This window comes from Mesoplodon bidens (genome assembly GCF_964165515.1).
Source record: "Mesoplodon bidens genome assembly, contig: HAP1_SCAFFOLD_148, whole genome shotgun sequence".
In the NCBI taxonomy this organism is placed as follows: domain Eukaryota; kingdom Metazoa; phylum Chordata; class Mammalia; order Artiodactyla; family Ziphiidae; genus Mesoplodon; species Mesoplodon bidens.
Window position 1 is genome coordinate 606,830 of NW_027671355.1, and position 22,039 is coordinate 628,868.

Consider the following 22,039-nt stretch of genomic DNA (forward strand, 5'->3'; position numbering starts at 1 on the left):
CCCATCATATTTTCATAATTTGGTTCCTCATTTATTACAATATTGAAGCTTTTTCTTCCATATATAGTACATTGGGAGTTTGTCAAAAATCTCTGTATCACGTTTTCAGGAATTGGAAGAAACAGTTAGACACCTGAAGAAATGTAAAGAGGCAACAGAGGATAAACTGAAAGAAGCTAGTGTGGAATCAGAACAGGTAAGGCAGACCCACGGACATGAAGACTTAGACAAGCTTCCTCAGACACGATGACCCTGAAACACAAGTCCGTGTAATATCCTTTAGTAACACAGTTGTCAGGAGTGCAAAAGGCAAGAACCAATACCTTAGTATAGCCTCCGTTATAAAGAATAGTTTTAGATTAAGATTCTGTGTCTTGATGAGACATCATAGAATGCTAATAGATTATTCACATTGACTAATATTAACTTGGTCGTCCAAGTCCCTGAAATTCCAGAAAACCCTGGAATTGGGATTGACATATCTACACTAATATGTATAAAATAGATAACCAATAAGAATGTGCTGTATAATAAATAAATAAAATTCAAAAAAGAAGAGATTCTTTTTTTTTTTTCTTTTTTTTTGTGGTATGCGGGCCTCTCACTGTTGTGGCCTCTCCCGTTGCGGAGCACAGGCTCCGGATGCGCAGGCCCAGCGGCCATGGCTCACGGGCCCAGCCGCTCCGCGGCATATGGGATCCTCCCAGACCGGGGCACGAACCCGTATCCCCTGCATCGGCAGGCGGACTCTCAACCACTGCGCCACCAGGGAGGCCCAAAGAAGAGATTCTTAAGCTAAAGGTATCACAGTGAAATTGCTGCCAGTTTATCCCCTTTATAGCCTTTAAGTTACATGATAATATGACTGTCAGAATGGTATATTAAAAGGAATGGGGGGGGCGTGGTGAATACGGTGCACTAGGAGGATGCGGAATTCGCGTGTGCTCACAACGAGGGCACCTGGGGGACCACGGACACTAAAGGTGACAGGAGGAACCCCCAGAGACCAGGTAGGACACGGGGCATGGGGGAGTGTGAAGGGGGAGGAGAGCTGCCGTCTCTTCTCCCTACAAATCCAGTGGTACTCATTTAAGGGCATATGAGGAAGAGGGGGAACTCTGTAAAATTATTTCAGTACTGTTAAAAGATAAATTGAGGAATAATAAAATTAAGAGCTTATTTGAACAAAAATCAATTTGAGTCAGGCAGTATGCAATCGATTGCAATAGAAAGGCGCTCTGAGGAGTTGTATAAAATGAAAAACTTTTGTAGGCAGAGGGGAGCAGGAACAAGGAAGTTATACTAGGCAAAAAAGTAGATTAGTTACTTGTAGCAGAGTTACTTCCTTTAAGGGATGGCAGGGGTCTGTCAGGCAGATTACTCACCTAATGCTGATCAGGCCATTTCTGATTGACTGGATTAAGAGTCCTTTTCTGGGAGAGACAAAACTGTAATTAAGTCTCAGTTTGGTGACATAAGGTTTAGCATAAGTGACTTCATTGTGGGCCTGTTTTCTTGTTTTCAATAGTAATCACTATGTTATTTTTCCAGTAGACAAGTTTATTAAAATTTCCAAACATAAAGGAATATTCATAAGAATTATAAACTACTATGTAAATAAGCTACAAGGATATATTGTACAGCACAGGGAATATCGCCATTATTTTATAATAACTGGAGTATAATCTATAAAAATTTTTAATCACTATGTCATACACCTAAATCTAATATAATATCATAAATCAACTATACCTCAAGAGAAAAAAAAGCAAGATTATAAAAATACATTCAAGGATAGTCAATAACTGACAGGTGTATTTACATAAACTCGATATAATTTATTTTCATTTCTCCATACATGAGGTCACAAGTGACAGAAAGAGACGAGCTTAAGCTTTAAAAAAAAAAAAAAAAAAAAAAACCTTTAAAGCACAGCAATGAGCACTGAGCAATTAGTGTGTGCCAGGCTCTATATTCCTTCTCTGCCTCCTCTTGTTTAACTGTTACATGAATCCTATGAAGTAGGCTATTCTCACACTTTTCCAATGATGAATCTTTAGCTTAGAGAAGTTAATTATCTGAAATTACTTGACTAGTGTGTGGTGAAGCTGAGATTTTAACTTCTGTCTGATTCCAAAGCCATGCTCTTAGAAAGCAAATGACGCACATACATTTACATTATCTGTTCTAAGAAAAATTGTGTTCTTTAGTTTTAAAATTATGAAAATCACTGAGAGTGTTTCTCCACAAATCTACTTCTTAATATTGCCTCACTTACCCTCCTTTTTAAAATATCTATTTATTTGGCTGTGCCAGGTCTTAGTTGCAGCACACAGGATCTTTAGTTGTGGCACACAGGATCTAGTTCCCTGACCAGGGATCAAACCCGGCTCCCATGCATTGGGAGCACAGAGTCTTAGCCACTGGACCACCAGGGAAGTCCCATCACTTAACCTCCTTTTTAAAAGAAAGGTCCAAAGAGAACAAAATATAGGGACACAGCTAAACATAAGCTTCTCTTACTGAATGGAAGGTTAAAATGTTCTAATTTAACCTTTGTATTCCACAGCTGAAGAAAGCCCTTGATGAAAGCAACTTCAGAGAAGTGGAAGTATCCCGGACTAACCAGGAGCTGCGGCAGAATCTCACAGAGTTGGAAAAGGTACTGAATGGCAGCAAGGAGAAAATAAAGGATCAAAAGGCCCAAATTAAGTTCCTCTTATCAGCTAAGGCGAATAATGCTCAGAACATAGAGAGGAGGAAAGTTGTATGAGAAACCCTAACTCTCCTCTCCTCCTTAGTATCTGAAGAGGATCCAGGCAGGGGGGAGTGGTGTCTGGTGAAGATGGTTTCAGAGCCCCACCACCACCATGTGTTCTCTGGGAATTACAGCTACACCTGGGAAGTGGGCAGGGTGCCTTGTGTGAGGTGCGGGGAGACTCTTTGTCCCGCAGAGATACTGCTGCATCAGTGTTTGGTTTCTCATTAGCTGCCAGTGTCACATTCTGGCTCCCCAGCTGTCTCTTCCACAGTGATTGTACACGACTTTGCTCTTTCGGGGTCAGGGGGCTGGATGGGTAGGAGAGCCCAGCAGGAACTGGTAACAGTGGATCTCATGTGGGATTCTTTCTGTCAGCCTATAGGCAAAAAGAGCAAGCCAGTTTTTCCACTGATCATCTTTCTATGTAATTTCCACATTTACATTCAGCAAATAGAAACAGAATTGAGCCAAATGGAGCTAATTAAGGATCAGTATCAGAAAAAAAGGCGATGAACGGGTAGATGATTTCCACACACAGTTTACCATTCACATGAAATCCAAAACTTGGACAGGTTCACCAACCGTCTCCCTCTTTGTGCCCTACCAGTCACTGAGTATCCAGAAATGTGTATCTGAAATGACTAACCTACAGCAGGAGATGCAGCTGTTGGCCAAGAGCAAACATGATCTGTCAGCTCAGAATAAACAGCAAGAGCTGCAACTCGAGGCAGAGCAGAAGAGGAGGTGGGAGCTGGAGCATCACTGCCAGGTAAAAGGGTTCCTAAGATTCATCTCAGAGATTACCAGCAAAGGCCATGTGCAAAACCCAGCATGAGGGCACCTGGCTTTTCTAGGCTCTATAGAAGAAGACAAACTTACAAGTCGTTCATCTTAGCTAAGTCCTTAGAATCATATCTAGGAATGAAGCCTGGAGCTTTGACTATGGCACCTCGTCTTCATGTTCAACTTAATAAAAATGATACTCATTTTAAAGAACGGCTAAAGCTCACATATGCAAAGTACTAGCTACTAAGTAAGACTTGTGAACTTCATAGACTTTCAGGAACTTTACACCCCTTAGTTCTTCCCCGTAGCTCAGATACATCTGTTGCCATTACAGGACTTTTATCTACTCCCAACCTAATGAAAAACACATTTTATTACTAAAAAGGGATTTCAAGAGACCATCAAACTCTGCCTTCCAACAGAGATTGTCTGCTATGAAAAGTATTCTCCAGTTCTGGAAAGAGATGTTAATCATCTTTTCTCAGGAGAATCTGTAAATCAAATCTATAATCATATACACAAATGTATACTGTAGGTTCAACTGAAAATAATAGTTTTTATCCTATAGTCTGGTAGCACCTGGAGTTAGAAAGTACCCCATCATACTTTCATAATTTGGTTCCTCATTTATTACAATATTGAAGCTTTTTCTTCCATATATAGTACATTGGGAGTTTGTCAAAAATCTCTGTATCACGTTTTCAGGAATTGGAAGAAACAGTTAGACACCTGAAGAAATGTAAAGAGGCAACAGAGGATAAACTGAAAGAAGCTAGTGTGGAATCAGAACAGGTAAGGCAGACCCACGGACATGAAGACTTAGACAAGCTTCCTCAGACACGATGACCCTGAAACACAAGTCCGTGTAATATCCTTCAGTAACACAGTTGTCAGGAGTGCAAAAGGCAACAACCAATACCTTAATATAGCCTCCGTTATAAAGAATAGTTTTAGATTAAGATTCTGTGTCCTGATGACACATCATCAATGCGATAATATTGATTGACATTGACTAATATTAACTTGGTCGTCCAAGCCCCTGAAATTCCAGAAATCCCTGGAATTGGGATTGACATATCTACACTAATATGTATAAAATAGATAACCAATAAGAACCTGCTGTATAATAAATAAATAAAATACAAAAAAGAAGAGATTCTTAGGCTAAAGTTATCACAGTGACATTGCTGCCAGTTTATCCCTTTTGTAGTCATTAAGTTACATGATAATATGACTGTCAGAATGGTATATTAAAAGGAATATGGGGGGGCGGGGTGAAGACGGTGCACTAACAGGACGCAGAATACGCGTCTCCTCACAACGAGGGCACCTGGTGGACCACGGTCACCTAAGGGGATGGGAGGAACCCCCAGAGACCAGGTAGGACCTGGGGCGTGGGGGGGCGTAAAGGGGGAGGAGAGCTGCCGTCTCTTCTTCCTACAAATCCAGTGGTACTCATTTAAGGGCATATGAGGAAGAGGGGGAACTCTGTAAAATGATTTCACTGCTGTTAAAAGATAAATTGAGGAATAATAAAATTAAGAGTTTATTTGAACAAAAATCAATCTGAATCAGGCAGTATGCAATCTATTGCAATAGAAAGGAGCTCTGAGGAGTTGTATAAAATGAAAGACTTTTATAGGCAGAGGGGAGCCGGAACAAGGAATTTATACTAGGCAAAAAAGTAGATTAGTTACTAGTAGCAGAGTTACTTCCTTTAAGGGACGGCAGGGGTCTGTCAGGCAGATTACTCACCTAATGCTGATCAGGCCATTCCTGATTGACTGGTTTAAGAGTCCTTTTCTGGGAGAGCCAAAACTGTAATTAAGTCTCAGTTTGGTGACATGAGGTTTAGCATAAGTGACTTCATTGTGGGCCTGTTGTCTTGTTTTGAATAGTAATCACTATGTTATTTTTCCAGTAGACAAGTTTATTAAAATTTCTAAACAAAAAGCAATATTCATAAGAAGTATAAACTACTATGTAAATAAGCTACAAGGATATATTGTACAGCACTGGGAATATAGCCAGTATTTTATAATAACTGGAGTATAATCTATAAAAATTTTTAATCACTATGTACTACACCTAATACTAATATAATATCATAAATTAACTATACCTCAATAGACAAAATAAATATTATAAAAATATATGCAACGGTAGTCAATAGCTGACAGGTATATTTACATAAACTCCATATAATTTATTTTCACTTATCCATATATGAGGTCACGAGGTTAAGTTTTTTTAAAAAAAAAAAAAACCTTTAAAGCACAGCAATGAGCACTGAGCAATTAGTGTGTGCCAGGCTCTATATTCCTTCTCTGCCTCCTCTTGTTTAACTGTTACATGAATCCTATGAAGTAGGCTGTTCTCATACTTTTCCAATGATGAACCTGAAGCTTAGGGAAGTTAATTATCTGAAATTACTTGACTAGTGTGTGGTGAAGCTGAGATTTTAACTTCTGTCTGATTCCAAAGCCATGCTCTTAGAAAGCAAATGACGCACATACATTTGCATTATCTGTTCTAAGAAAAATTGTGTTCTTTAGTGTTAAAAATTATGAAAATCACTGTGAGTGTTTCTCCACAAATCTACTTCTTAATATTGCCTCACTTAAACTCCTTTTTAAAATATCTATTTATTTGGCTGTGCCAGGTCTTAGTTGCAGCACACAGGATCTTTAGTTGTGGCACACAGGATCTAGTTCCCTGACCAGGGATCAAACCCGGCCCCCATGCATTGGGAGCACAGAGTCTTAGCCACTGGACCACCAGGGAAGTCCCATCACTTAACCTCCTTTTACAAAGAAAGGTCCAAAGAGAAGAAAATATAGGGATACAGCTAAACATAAGCTTCTCTTACTGAGTGGAAGGTTAAAATGTTCTAATTTTCCCTTTGTATCCCACAGCTGAAGAAAGCCCTTGATGAAAGCAGCTTCAGGGAAGTGGAAGTATCCCAGACCAACCGGGAGCTGCGGCAGACACTCACAGAGATGGAAAATATAATGAACAGCATCAAGGAGAAAATAAAGGATCAAAAGGCGCAAATTACGTTCCTCTTATCAGCTAAGGCGAATAATGCTCAGAACATAGAGAGAAAGAAGGTTGTATGAGAAACCCTAACTCTCCTCTCCTCCTTAGTATCTGATAAGGATCCAGGGAGGGAGTGGTGTCTGGGGAAGATGTTTTCAGAGCCCCACCACCATCATGTGTTCTCTTGGAATTAGAGCTACACCTGGGAAGTGGGCAGATTGCCTGGGGGGAGGGGGGGAGACCCTTTTTCCCACAGAGATACTGCTGCATCAGTGTTTGGTTTCTCATTAGCTGCCAGTGTCACATTCTGGCTCCCCAGCTGTCTCTTCCACAGTGACTGTACATGACTTTGCTCTTGCCTTCCAACAGAGATTGTCTGCTATGAAAAGTATTCTCCAGTTCTGGAAAGAGATGTTAATCATCTTTTCTCAGGAGAATCTGTATATCAAAATCCATAATCATATACACAAATGTATACTGTAGGTTCAACTGAAAATAATAGTTTTTATCCTATAGTCTGGTAGCATCTGGAGTTAGAAAGTACCCCATCATACTTTCATAATTTGATTGCTCATTTATTACAATATTGAAGCCTTTTCTTCCATATATAGTACATTGGGAGTTTTTCAAAAATCTCTCTATCACGTTTTCAGGAATTGGAAGAAACAGTTAGACACCTGAAGAAATGTAAAGAGGCAACAGAGGATAAACTGAAAGAAGCTAGTGTGGAATCAGAACAGGTAAGGCAGACCCACGGACATGAAGACTTAGACAAGCTTCCTCAGACACGATGACCCTGAAACACAAGACCGTGTAATATCCTTCAGTAACACAGTTGTCAGGAGTGCAAAAGGCAAGAACCAATACCTTAGTATAGCGTCCGTTATAAAGAATAGTTTTAGATTAAGATTCTGTGTCTTGATGAGACATCATAGAATACTAAAAGATTGATTGACATTGACTAATATTAACTTGGTCGTCCAAGCCCTGAAATTCCAGAAATCCCTGGAATTGGGATTGACATATCTACACTAATATGTATAAAATAGATAACCAATAGAAACGTGCTGTATAATAAATAAATAAAATTCAAAAAAGAAGAGATTCTTAAGCTAAAGGTATCACAGTGACATTGCTGGCAGTTTATCCCTTTTGTAGTCATTAAGTTACATGATAATATGACTGTCATAATGGTATATTAAAAGGAATATGGGGGGGCGGGGTGTAGACGGTGCACTAGGAGGACGCAGAATACGCGTCTCCTCACAACGAGGGCACCTGGGGGACCACGGTCACCTAAGGGGATGGGAGGAACCCCCAGAGACCAGGTAGGACCTGGGGCGTGGGGGGGAATAAGCGGGGAGGAGAGCTGCCGTCTCTTCTTCCTACAAATCCAGTGGTACTCATTTAAGGGCATATGAGGAAGAGGGGGAACTCTGTAAAATGATTTCAGTACTGTTAAAAGATAAATTGAGGAATAATAAAATTAAGAGATTATTTGAACAAAAATCAATTTGAATCAGGCAGTATGCAATCGATTGCAATAGAACGGCGCTCTGAGGGGTTGTATAAAATGAAAGACTTTTATAGGCAGAGGGGAGCAGGAACAAGGAAGTTATACTAGGCAAAAAAGTAGATTAGTTACTAGTAGCAGAGTTACTTCCTTTAAGGGATGGCAGGGGTCTGTCAGGCAGATTACTCACCTAATGCTGATCAGGCCATTCCTGATTGACTGGTTTAAAAGTCCTTTTCTGGGAGAGCCAAAACTGTAATTAAGTCTCAGTTTGGTGACATAAGGTTTAGCATAAGTGACTTCATTGTGGGCCTGTTGTCTTGTTTTGAATAGTAATCACTATGTTATTTTTCCAGTAGACAAGTTTATTAAAATTTCTAAACATAAAGCAATATTCATAAGAAGTATAAACTACTATGTAAATAAGCTACAAGGATATATTGTACAGCACAGGGAATATAGCCAGTATTTTATAATAACTGGAGTATAATCTATAAAAATTTTTAATCACTATGTCATACACCTAAATCTAATATAATGTCATAAATGAACAATACCTCAAGAGAAAAAAAAGCAAGATTATAAAAATATATGCAAGGTTAGGCAATAACTGACAGGTGTATTTACATAAACTCCATATAATTTATATTCACTTCTCCATATGTGAGGTAACAAGTGACAGAAAGAGACGAGCTTAAGCTTTAAAAAAAAAAAAAAACCTTTAAAGCACAGCAATGAGCACTGAGCAATTAGTAATTGCCAGGCACTATATTCCTTCTCTGCCTCCTCTTGTTTTACTGTTACATGAATCCTATGAAGTAGGCTATTCTCATACTTTTCCCATGATGAATCTTCAGCTTAGGGAAGTTAATTATCTGAAATTACTTGACTAGTGTGTGGTGAAGCTGAGATTTTAACTTCTGTCTGATTCCAAAGCCATGCTCTTAGAAAGCAAATGACGAACATACATTTATATAATCTGTTCTAAGAAAAATTGATTTCTTTAGTGTTAAAAATTATGAAAATCACTGAGAGTGTTTCTCCACAAATCTACTTATTATTGCCTCACTTACCCTCCTTTTTAAAATATCTATTTATTTGGCTGTGCCAGGTCTTAGTTGCAGCACACAGGATCTTTAGTTGTGGCACACAGGATCTAGTTCCCTGACCAGGGATCAAACCCGGCCCCCATGAATTGGGAGCACAGAGTCTTAGCCACTGGACCACCAGGGAAGTCCCATCACTTAACCTCCTTTTTAAAAGAAAGGTCCAAAGAGAACAAAATATAGGGACACAGCTAAACATAAGCTTCTCTTACTGAATGGAAGGTTAAAATGTTCTAATTGTCCCTTTGTATCCCACAGCTGAAGAAAGCCCTTGATGAAAGCAACTTCAGAGAAGTGGAAGTATCCCGGACCAACCGGGAGCTGCGGCAGAAACTCACAGAGTTGGAAAAGGTACAGAACAGCAGCAAGGAGAAAATAAAGGATCAAAAGGCCCAAATTAAGTTCCACTTATCAGCTAAGGCGAATAATGCTCAGAACATAGAGAGGAGGAAGGTTGTATGAGAAACCCTAACTCTCCTCTCCTCCCTAGTATCTGATGAGGATCCAGGCAGGCAGTGGTGTCTGGGGAAGATGGTTTCAGAGCCCCACCACCAACATGTGTTCTCTTGGAATTACAGTTACACCTGGGAAGTGGGCAGATTGCCTGGGGGGAGGTGGGTGGGAGACTGTTTGTCCCGCAGAGATACTGCTGCATCAGTGTTTGGTTTCTCATTAGCTGCCAGTGTCACATTCTGGCTCCCCAGCTGTCTCTTCCACAGTGATTGTACAAGACGTTGCTCTTGCCTTCCAACCGAGATTGTCTGCTATGAAAAGTATTCTCCAGTTCTGGAAAGAGATGTTAATCATCTTTTCTGAGGAGAATCTGTAAATCAAAATCTATAATCATATACAGAAATGTATACTGTAGGTTCAACTGAAAATAATAGTTTTTATCCTATAGTCTGGTAGCACCTGGAGTTAGAAAGTACCCCATCATACTTTCATAATTTGGTTCCTCATTTATTACAATATTGAAGCTTTTTCTTCCATATATAGTACGTTGAGTGTTTGTCAAAGATCTCTGTATCACGTTTTCAGGAATTGGAAGAAACAGTTAGACACCTGAAGAAATGTAAAGAGGCAACAGAGGATAAACTGAAAGAAGCTAGTGTGGAATCAGAACAGGTAAGGCAGACCCATGGACATGAAGCCTTAGACAAGCTTCCTCAGACACGATGACACTGAAACACAAGTCTGTGTAATATCCTTCAGTAACACAGTTGTCAGGAGTGCAAAAGGCAAGAACCAATACCTTAGTATAGCCTCTGTTATAAAGAATAGTTTTAGATTAAGATTCTGTGTCTTGATGAGACATCATCAATGTGATAATATTGATTGACATTGACTAATATTAACTTGGTCGTCCAAGCCCCTGATATTCCAGAAATCCCTGGAATTGGGATTGACATATCTACACTAATATGTATAAAATAGATAACCAATAAGAACGTGCTGTATAATAAATAAATAAAATTCATAAAAGAGGAGATTCTTAGGCTAAAGGTATCACAGTGACATTGCTGCCAGTTTATCCCTTTTGTAGCCATTAAGTTACATGATAATATGACTGTCAGAATGGTATATTAAAAGGAATATGGGGGGGCAAGGTGAAGACGGTGCACTAGGAGGATGAGGAATTCGCGTCTCCTCACAACGAGGGCACCTGGGGAACCACGGTCACCTAAGGGGATGGGAGGAACCCCCAGAGACCGGGTAGGACCTGGGACGTGGGGGGGAGTGAAGGGGGAGGAGAGCTGCCGTCTCTTCTCCCTACAAATCCAGTGGTACTCATTTAAGGGCATATGAAGAAGAGGGGGAACTCTGTAAAATGATTTCAGTACTGTTAAAAGATAAATTGAGGAATAATAAAATTAAGAGTTTATTTGAACAAAAATCAATCTGAATCAGGCAGTATGCAATCGATTGCAATAGAAAGGTGCTCTGAGGGGTTGTATAAAATGAAAAACTTTTATAGGCAGAGGGGAGCAGGAACAAGGAAGTTATACTAGGCAAAAAAGTAGATTAGTTACTAGTAGCAGAGTTACTTCCTTTAAGGGATGGCAGGGGTCTGTCAGGCAGATTACTCACCTAATTCTGATCAGGCCATTCCTGATTGACTGGTTTAAGAGTCCTTTTCTGGGAGAGCCAAAACTGTAATTAAGTCTCAGTTTGGTGACATAAGGTTTAGCATAAGTGACTTCATTGTGGGACTGTTGTCTTGTTTTCAATAGTAATCACTATGTTGTTTTTCCACGAGACAAGTTTATTAAAATTTCTAAACATAAAGGAATATTCATAAGAAGTATAAACTACTATGTAAATAAGCTACAAGCATATATTGTACAGCACAGGGAATATAGCCAGTATTTTATAATAACTGGAGTATAATCTATAAAAATTTTTAATCACTATGTCATACACCTAAATCTAATATAATATCATAAATCAATTATACCTCAGGAGAAAATAAAGCAACATTATAAAAATACATTCAAGGATAGTCAATAACTGACAGGTGTATTTACACAAACTCGATATAATTTATTTTCATTTCTCCATACATGAGGTCACAAGTGACAGAAAGAGACGAGCTTAAGCTTTAAAAAAATAAAAAAAAACCTTTAAAGAACAGCAATGAGCACTGAGCAATTAGTGTGTGCCAGGCTCTATATTCCTTCTCTGCCTCCTCTTGTTTAACTGTTACATGAATCCTATGAAGTAGGCTATTCTCATACTTTTCCAATGATGAATCTTTAGCTTAGAGAAGTTAATTATCTGAAATTACTTGAGTAGTGTGTGGTGAAGCTGAGATTTTAACTTCTGTCTGATTCCAAAGCCATGCTCTTAGAAAGCAAATGATGAACATACATTTACATTATCTGTTCTAAGAAAAATTGTGTTCTTTAGTGTTAAAAATTATGAAAATCACTGAGAGTGTTTCTCCACAAATCTACTTCTTAATATTGCCTCACTTACCCTCCTTTTTAAAATATCTATTTATTTGGCTGTGCCAGGTCTTAGTTGCAGCACACAGGATCTTTAGTTGTGGCACACAGGATCTAGTTCCCTGACCAGGGATCAAACCCGGCCCCCATGCATTGGGAGCACAGAGTCTTAGCCACTGGACCACCAGGGAGGTCCCATCACTTAACCTCCTTTATAAAAGAAAGGTCCAAAGAGAACAAAATATAGGGACACAGCTAAACATAAGCTTCTCTTACTGAATGGAAGGTTAAAATGTTCTAATTTTGCTTTGTATCCCACAGCTGAAGAAAGCCCTTGATGAAAGCAACTTCAGAGAAGTGGAAGTATCCCGGACCAACCGGGAGTTGCGGCAGAAACTCACAGAGTTGGAAAAGGTACTGAACAGCAGCAAGGGGAAAATAAAGGATCAAAAGGCCCAAATTAAGTTCCACTTATCAGCTAAGGCGAATAATGCTCAGAACATAGAGAGGAGGAAAGTTGTATGGGAAACCCTAACTCTCCTCTCCTCCTTAGTATCTGATGAGGATCCAGGCAGGGAGTGGTGTCTGGGGAAGATGGTTTCAGAGCCCCACCACCACCATGTGTTCTCTGGGAATTACAGCTACACCTGTGAAGTGGGCAGATTGCCAGGGGTGAGGTGCGGGGGAGACTCTTTGTCCCGCAGAGATACTGCTGCATCAGTGTTTGGTTTCTCATTAGCTGCCAGTGTCACATTCTGGCTCCCCAGCTGTCTCTTTCACAGTGATTGTACAAGACGTTGCTCTTGCCTTCCAACAGAGATTGTCTGCTATGAAAAGTATTCTCCAGTTCTGGAAAGAGATGTTAATCATCTTTTCTGAGGAGAATCTGTATATCAAAATCTATAATCATATACAGAAATGTATACTGTAGGTTCAACTGAAAATAATAGTTTTTATCCTATAGTCTGGTAGCACCTGGAGTTAGAAAGTACCCCATCATACTTTCATAATTTGATTGCTCATTTATTACAATATTGAAGCCTTTTCTTCCATATATGGTACATTGGGAGTTTGTCAAAAATCTCTGTATCACGTTTTCAGGAATTGGAAGAAACAGCTAGACACCTGAAGAAATGTAAAGAGGCAAAGGAGGATAAACTGAAAGAAGCTAGTGTGGAATCAGAACAGGTAAGGCAGACCATCGGACATGAAGACTTAGACAAGCTTCCTCAGACACGATGACCCTGAATCACAAGTCCGTTTAGTATCCTTCAGTAATACAGTTGCCAGGAGTGCAAAAGGCAAGAACCAATACCTTAGTATAGCCTCCGTTATAAAGAATAGTTTTAGATTAAGATTCTGTGTCTTGATGAGACATCATAGAATGCTAAAAGATTGATTGACATTGACTAATATTAACTTGGTCGTCCAAGCCCCTGAAATTCCAGAAATCCCTGGAATTGGGATTGACATATCTACACTAATATATATAAAATAGATAACCAATAAGAACGTGCTGTATAATAAATAAATAAAATTCAAAAAAGAAGAGATTCTTAAGCTAAAGGTATCACAGTGACATTGCTGCCAGTTTATCCCTTTTGTAGTCATTAAGTTACATGATAATATGACTGTCAGAATGGTATATTAAAAGGAATATGGGGGGGCGGGGTGAAGACGGTGCACTAGGAGGACGCGGAATTCGCGTCTCCTCACAACGAGGGCACCTGTGGGACCACGGACACCTAAGGGGACGGGAGGAACCCCCAGAGACCAGGTAGGACCTGGACGTGGGGGGGAGTGAAGGGGGAGGAGAGCTGCCGTCTCTTCTCCCTACAAATCCAGTGGTACTCATTTAAGGGCATATGAGGAAGAGGGGGAACTCTGTAAAATGATTTCAGTACTGTTAAAAGATAAATTGAGGAATAATAAAATTAAGAGTTTATTTGAACAAAAATCAATCTGAATCAGGCAGTATGCAATCGATTGCAATAGAAAGGCGCTCTGAGGAGTTGTATAAAATGAAAGACTTTTATAGGCAGAGGGGAGCAGGAACAAGGAATTTATACTAGGCAAAAACGTAGATTAGTTACTAGTAGCAGAGTTACTTCCTTTAAGGGATGGCAGGGGTCTGTCAGGCAGATTACTCACCTAATGCTGATCAGGCCATTCCTGATTGACTGGTTTAAGAGACCTTTTCTGGGAGAGCCAAAACTGTAATTAAGTCTCAGTTTGGTGACATAAGGTTTAGCATAAGTGACTTCATTGTGGGACTGTTGTCTTGTTTTCAATAGTAATCACTATGTTGTTTTTCCACGAGACAAGTTTATTAAAATTTCTAAACATAAAGGAATATTCATAAGAATTATAAACTACTATGTAAATAAGCTACAAGCATATATTGTACAGCACAGGGAATATAGCCAGTATTTTATAATAACTGGAGTATAATCTATAAAAATTTTTAATCACTATGTCATACACCTAAATCTAATATAATATCATAAATCAATTATACCTCAGGAGAAAATAAAGCAACATTATAAAAATACATTCAAGGATAGTCAATAACTGACAGGTGTATTTACACAAACTCGATATAATTTATTTTCATTTCTCCATATATGAGGTCACGATGTTACGTTTTTTTTTTTTTAAAAAAAAAAAAAACCTTTAACACACTGCAATGAGCACTGAGCAATTAGTGTGTGCCAGGCTCTATATTCCTTCTCTGCCTCCTCTTGTTTAACTGTTACATGAATCCTATGAAGTAGGCTGTTCTCATACTTTTACAATGATGAACCTGAAGCTTAGGGAAGTTAATTATCTGAAATTACTTGACTAGTGTGTGGTGAAGCTGAGATTTTAACTTCTGTCTGATTCCAAAGCCATGCTCTTAGAAAGCAAATGACGCACATACATTTACATTATCTGTTCTAAGAAAAATTGTGTTCTTTAGTGTTAACAATTATGAAAATCACTGAGTGTTTCTCCACAAATCTACTTCTAAATATTGCCTCACTTACCCTCCTTTTTATTTTTTTAATTAGTTTCTGCTTTATAACAAAGTGAATCAGTCATACATATACATCTGCTCCCACATCCCCTCCCCCATGCATCTCCCTCCCTCCCACCCTCCCCATCCCACCCCTCCAGGCGAACACAAAGCACCAAGCTCATCTCCCTGTGCTCTGCGGCGGAATTAAAAAAAAATGTCATGAAGAACCTATGGGCAAAACGGGAATAAAGACACAGACCTACTTGAGAATGGACTTGAGGATATGGGGAGGGGGAAGGGTAATCTGTGACAAAGCGAAAGAGAGGCATGGACATATATACACCTCCTTTTTAAAATATCTATTTATTTGGCTGTGCCAGGTCTTAGTTGCAGCACACAGGATCTTTAGTTGTGGCACACAGGATCTAGTTCCCTGACCAGGGATCACACCCGGCCCCCATGCATTGGGAGCACAGAGTCTTAGCCACTGGACCACCAGGGAAGTCCCATCACTTAACCTCCTTTTAAAAAGAAAGGTCCAAAGAGAACAAAATATAGGGACACAGCTAAACATAAACTTCTCTTACTGAGTGGAAGGTTAAAATGTTCTAATTTTCCCTTTGTATCCCACAGCTGAAGAAAGCCCTTGATGAAAGCAACTTCAGAGAAGTGGAAGTATCCCAGACCAACCGGAAGCTGCGGCAGACACTTACAGAGGTGGAAAATATAATGAACAGCATCAAGGAGAAAATAAAGGATCAAAAGGCCCAAATTACGTTCCTCTTATCAGCTAAAGCGAATAATGCTCAGAACATAGAGAGGAAGAAGGTTGTATGAGAAACCCTAACTCTCCTCTCCTCCTTAGTATCTGATGAGGATCCAGGCAGGGAGTGGTGTCTGGGGAAGATGGTTTCAGAGCCCCACCACCACCATGTGTTCTCTAGGAATTACAGCTACACCTCGGAAGTGGGCAGATTGCCTGGGGGGAGGTGGGGGGAGACTCTGTCCCGCAGAGATACTGCTGCATCAGTGTTTGGTTTCTCATTAGCTGCCAGTGTCACATTCTGGCTCCCCAGCTATCTCTTCCACAGTGATTGTACAAGACGTTGCTCTTGCCTTCCAACAGAGATTGTCTGCTATGAAAAGTATTCTCCAGTTCTTGAAAGAGATGTTAATCATCTTTTCTCAGGAGAATCTGTATATCAAAATCCATAATCATATACAGAAATGTATACTGTAGGTTCAACTGAAAATAATAGTTTTTATCCTATAGTCTGGTAGCACCTGGAGTTAGAAAGTACCCTATCATACTTTCATAATTTGATTGCTCATTTATTACAATATTGAAGCCTTTTCTTCCATATATGGTACATTGGGAGTTTGTCGAAAATCTCTGTATCACGTTTTCAGGAATTGGAAGAAACAGTTAGACACCTGAAGAAATGTAAAGAGGCAACAGAGGATAAACTGAAAGAAGCTAGTGTGGAATCAGAACAGGTAAGGCAGACCCACGGACATGAAGACTTAGACAAGCTTCCTCAGACACGATGACCCTGAAACACAAGTCCGTGTAATATCCTCCAGTAACACAGTTGTCAGGAGTGCAAAAGGCAAGAACCAATACCTTAGTATAGCCTCCGTTATAAAGAATAGTTTTAGATTAAGATTCTGTGTCTTGATGAGACATCAGAGAATGCTAAAAGATTGATTGATATTGACTAATATTAACTTGGTCGTCCAAGCCCCTGAAATTCCAGAAATCCCTGGAATTGGGATTGACATATCTACACTAATATGTATAAAATAGATAAACAATAAGAACCTGCTGTATAATAAATAAATAAAATTCAAAAAAGAGGAGATTCTTAGGCTAAAGGTATCACAGTGACATTGCTGGCAGTTTATCCCTTTTGTAGCCATTAAGTTACATGATAATATGACTGTCAGAATGGTATATTAAAAGGAATATGGGGGGGCGGGGTGAAGACGGTGCACTAGGAGGACGCGGAATTCGCGTCTCCTCACAACGAGGGCACCTGTGGGACCACGGACACCTAAGGGGACGGGAGGAACCCCCAGAGACCAGGTAGGACCTGGGACGTGGGGGGGAGTGAAGGGGGAGGAGAGCTGCCGTCTCTTCTCCCTACAAATCCAGTGGTACTCATTTAAGGGCATATGAGGAAGAGGGGGAACTCTGTAAAATGATTTCAGTACTGTTAAAAGATAAATTGAGGAATAATAAAATTAAGAGTTTATTTGAACAAAAATCAATCTGAATCAGGCAGTATGCAATCGATTGCAATAGAAAGGCGCTCTGAGGAGTTGTATAAAATGAAAGACTTTTATAGGCAGAGGGGAGCAGGAACAAGGAATTTATACTAGGCAAAAACGTAGATTAGTTACTAGTAGCAGAGTTACTTCCTTTAAGGGATGGCAGGGGTCTGTCAGGCAGATTACTCACCTAATGCTGATCAGGCCATTCCTGATTGACTGGTTTAAGAGTCCTTTTCTGGGACAGCCAAAACTGTAATTAAGTCTCAGTTTGGTGACATAAGGTTTAGCATAAGTGACTTCATTGTGGGCCTGTTGTCTTGTTTTCAATAGTAATCACTATGTTATTTTTCCAGTAGACAAGTTTATTAAAATTTCTAAACAAAAAGCAATATTCATAAGAAGTATCAACTACTATGTAAATAAGCTACAAGGATATATTGTACAGCACAGGGAATATAGCCAGTATTTTATAATAACTGGAGTATAATCTATAAAAATTTTTATCACTATGTCCTACACCTAATACTAATATAATATCATAAATCAACTATACCTCAATAGACAAAATCAATATTATAAAAATATATGCAAGGATAGTCAATAACTGACAGGTGTATTTACATAAACTCCATATAATTTATTTTCACTTCTCCATATATGAGGTCACGATGTTACGTTTTTTTATTAAAAAAAAAAAAAAAAAAAAACCTTTAACGCACTGCAATGAGCACTGAGCAATTAGTGTGTGCCAGGCTCTATATTCCTTCTCTGCCTCCTCTTGTTTAACTGTTACATGAATCCTATGAAGTAGGCTATTCTCATACTTTTCCAATGATGAACCTGAAGCTTAGGGAAGTTAATTATCTGAAATTACTTGACTAGTGTGTGGTGAAGCTGAGATTTTAACTTCTGTCTGATTCCAAAGCCATGCTCTTAGAAAGCAAATGACGCACATACATTTACATTATCTGTTCTAAGAAAAATTGTGTTCTTTAGTGTTAAAAATTATGAAAATCACTGAGTGTTTCTCCACAAATCTACTTCTAAATATTGCCTCACTTACACTCCTTTTTATTTTTTTTAATTAGTTTCTGCTTTATAACAAAGTGAATCAGTCATACATATACATCTGCTCCCACATCCCCTCCCCCATGCATCTCCCTCCCTCCCACCCTCCCCATCCCAACCCTCCAGGCGAACACAAAGCACCAAGCTCATCTCCCTGTGCTCTGCGGCGGAATTAAAAAAAAATGTCATGAAGAACCTATGGGCAAAACGGGAATAAAGACACAGACCTACTTGAGAATGGACTTGAGGATATGGGGAGGGGGAAGGGTAATCTGTGACAAAGCGAAAGAGAGGCATGGACATATATACACCTCCTTTTTAAAATATCTATTTATTTGGCTGTGCCAGGTCTTAGTTGCAGCACACAGGATCTTTAGTTGTGGCACACAGGATCTAGTTCCCTGACCAGGGATCACACCCGGCCCCCATGCATTGGGAGCACAGAGTCTTAGCCACTGGACCACCAGGGAAGTCCTATCACTTAACCTCCTTTTAAAAAGAAAGGTCCAAAGAGAACAAAATATAGGGACACAGCTAAACATAAACTTCTCTTACTGAGTGGAAGGTTAAAATGTTCTAATTTTCCCTTTGTATCCCACAGCTGAAGAAAGCCCTTGATGAAAGCAACTTCAGAGAAGTGGAAGTATCCCAGACCAACCGGAAGCTGCGGCAGACACTTACAGAGGTGGAAAATATAATGAACAGCATCAAGGAGAAAATAAAGGATCAAAAGGCCCAAATTACGTTCCTCTTATCAGCTAAAGCGAATAATGCTCAGAAAATAGAGAGGAAGAAGGTTGTATGAGAAACCCTAACTCTCCTCTCCTCCTTAGTATCTGATGAGGATCCAGGCAGGGAGTGGTGTCTGGGGAAGATGGTTTCAGAGCCCCACCACCACCATGTGTTCTCTAGGAATTACAGCTACACCTCGGAAGTGGGCAGATTGCCTGGGGGGAGGTGGGGGGAGACTCTGTCCCGCAGAGATACTGCTGCATCAGTGTTTGGTTTCTCATTAGCTGCCAGTGTCACATTCTGGCTCCCCAGCTGTCTCTTTCACAGTGATTGTACAAGACGTTGCTCTTGCCTTCCAACAGAGATTGTCTGCTATGAAAAGTATTCTCCAGTTCTTGAAAGAGATGTTAATCATCTTTTCTCAGGAGAATCTGTATATCAAAATCCATAATCATATACACAAATGTATACTGTAGGTTCAACTGAAAATAATAGTTTTTATCCTATAGTCTGGTAGCACCTGGAGTTAGAAAGTACCCCATCATACTTTCATAATTTGATTGCTCATTTATTACAATATTGAAGCCTTTTCTTCCATATATGGTACATTGGGAGTTTGTCGAAAATCTCTGTATCACGTTTTCAGGAATTGGAAGAAACAGTTAGACACCTGAAGAAATGTAAAGAGGCAACAGAGGATAAACTGAAAGAAGCTAGTGTGGAATCAGAACAGGTAAGGCAGACCCACGGACATGAAGCCTTAGACAAGCTTCCTCAGACACGATGACCCTGAAACACAAGTCCGTGTAATATCCTCCAGTAACACAGTTGTCAGGAGTGCAAAAGGCAAGAACCAATACCTTAGTATACCCTCCGTTATAAAGAATAGTTTTAGATTAAGATTCTGTGTCTTGATGAGACATCATAGAATGCTAAAAGATTGATTGATATTGACTAATATTAACTTGGTCGTCCAAGCCCTGAAATTCCAGAAATCCCTGGAATTGGGATTGACATATCTACACTAATATGTATAAAATAGATAACCAATAAGAACGTGCTGTATAATAAATAAATAAAATTCAAAAAAGAGGAGATTCTTAGGCTAAAGGTATCACAGTGACATTGCTGGCAGTTTATCCCTTTTGTAGCCATTAAGTTACATGATAATATGACTGTCAGAATGGTATATTAAAAGGAATATGGGGGGGCGGGGTGAAGACGGTGCACTAGGAGGACGCGGAATTCGCGTCTCCTCACAACGAGGGCACCTGTGGGACCACGGACACCTAAGGGGACGGGAGGAACCCCCAGAGACCAGGTAGGACCTGGGACGTGGGGGGGAGTGAAGGGGGAGGAGAGCTGCCGTCTCTTCTCCCTACAAATCCAGTGGTACTCATTTAAGGGCATATGAGGAAGAGGGGGAACTCTGTAAAATGATTTCAGTACTGTTAAAAGATAAATTGAGGAATAATAAAATTAAGAGTTTATTTGAACAAAAATCAATCTGAATCAGGCAGTATGCAATCGATTGCAATAGAAAGGCGCTCTGAGGAGTTGTATAAAATGAAAGACTTTTATAGGCAGAGGGGAGCAGGAACAAGGAATTTATACTAGGCAAAAACGTAGATTAGTTACTAGTAGCAGAGTTACTTCCTTTAAGGGATGGCAGGGGTCTGTCAGGCAGATTACTCACCTAATGCTGATCAGGCCATTCCTGATTGACTGGTTTAAGAGTCCTTTTCTGGGAGAGCCAAAACTGTAATTAAGTCTCAGTTTGGTGACATAAGGTTTAGCATAAGTGACTTCATTGTGGGCCTGTTGTCTTGTTTTCAATAGTAATCACTATGTTATTTTTCCAGTAGACAAGTTTATTAAAATTTCTAAACAAAAAGCAATATTCATAAGAAGTATAAACTACTATGTAAATAAGCTACAAGGATATATTGTACAGCACAGGGAATATAGCCAGTATTTTATAATAACTGGAGTATAATCTATAAAAATTTTTAATCACTATGTCCTACACCTAATACTAATATGATATCATAAATCAACTATACCTCAATAGACAAAATCAATATTATAAAAATATATGCAAGGATAGTCAATAACTGACAGGTGTATTTACATAAACTCCATATAATTTATTTTCACTTCTCCATATATGAGGTCACGATGTTACGTTTTTTTATTAAAAAAAAAAAAAAAAAAAACCTTTAACGCACTGCAATGAGCACTGAGCAATTAGTGTGTGCCAGGCTCTATATTCCTTCTCTGCCTCCTCTTGTTTAACTGTTACATGAATCCTATGAAGTAGGCTATTCTCAAACTTTTCCAATGATGAACCTGAAGCTTAGGGAAGTTAATTATCTGAAATTACTTGACTAGTGTGTGGTGAAGCTGAGATTTTAACTTCTGTCTGATTCCAAAGCCATGCTCTTAGAAAGCAAATGACGCACATACATTTACATTATCTGTTCTAAGAAAAATTGTGTTCTGTAGTGTTAAAAATTATGTAAATCACTGAGTGTTTCTCCACAAATCTACTTCTAAATATTGCCTCACTTACCCTCCTTTTTATTTTTTTAATTAGTTTCTGCTTTATAACAAAGTGAATCAGTCATACATATACATCTGCTCCCACATCCCCTCCCCCATGCGTCTCCCTCCCTCCCACCCTCCCCATCCCACCCCTCCAGGCGAACACAAAGCACCAAGCTCATCTCCCTGTGCTCTGCGGCGGAATTAAAAAAAAAATGTCATGAAGAACCTATGGGCAAAACGGGAATAAAGACACAGACCTACTTGAGAATG

General features: G+C 39.4%; 1 pseudogene across 1 annotated transcript in view; it reads left to right on the forward strand.

Moving 5' to 3' along the window:
• LOC308611531 (coiled-coil domain-containing protein 150-like) overlaps positions 1-22,039 on the forward strand; it is a 52,234-nt pseudogene that overhangs the window by 13,214 nt on the left and 16,981 nt on the right. The window contains exons 7-9 of the transcript in view: positions 3,209-3,278; positions 3,369-3,530; positions 4,253-4,339. The product of the transcript in view is annotated as a coiled-coil domain-containing protein 150-like (transcript). The remainder of the gene's footprint in view (positions 1-3,208; positions 3,279-3,368; positions 3,531-4,252; positions 4,340-22,039) is intronic.